This window comes from Trachymyrmex septentrionalis, unplaced genomic scaffold (assembly GCF_001594115.1).
Source record: "Trachymyrmex septentrionalis isolate Tsep2-gDNA-1 unplaced genomic scaffold, Tsep1.0 scaffold29, whole genome shotgun sequence".
Lineage (NCBI taxonomy): Eukaryota > Metazoa > Arthropoda > Insecta > Hymenoptera > Formicidae > Trachymyrmex > Trachymyrmex septentrionalis.
The window spans coordinates 2,521,268-2,521,914 of NW_017305451.1; positions in this window are offsets into that span (position 1 = coordinate 2,521,268).

Here is a 647-nt window from a genome sequence, read left to right on the forward strand (position 1 = left end):
ACGCGCGAGATGTGAACTCGTGGGGATTCGTTGGGTTAGCAACGAGATCGGCGTCGTCGAGGAGGAGAGATCGCGGCGTTGTCGCGCGTAGTCAGGGTCAGCGGTCAGACGCGCCTCGTCTTTTTCATACGATACCGTGATACGATTTCCGTACGCGGAAAGAAACGGAAGGACGGGAAGTTCGCGGTTGTGACACTGTCGTGACGCGCCCGAGAGGGACATCCGGCGGGACGGAGCACGGTGCAGGAAGTGCGTGCAGCCACGCGCGTGCGGTGTTCCGTTGCCTTCCGTTATCCCGCGATAGCGTGAGGAGAGGAGGAATATCCGCGGTGTACCGCGCGGAACGGTGAAACGTGATTTATTTCGGCACGCGGCAATTTCGGGACTGCGCGAGAGCGAGCACGAGGAGGCAGTGGAGACTGCGGGGGAGGGAAGGGGACGATCGGTCGGCACTCGCGCCGCGAGTAAAAGAGAGGCCGCGGGATAGAGCGAGAGTAAAGCCCGCCGCTCGTGCGTTGGCTTGTGCGTCAGTGGTGGACGCTGCGAGAAAACGTACCGCGTACGCGAGCTGCGGTGGCGGATATATCGTTCGTAACAAGGCACGATTGCGAATGTTGGAAGGATCGCGGCGTATATAGACGAACAAC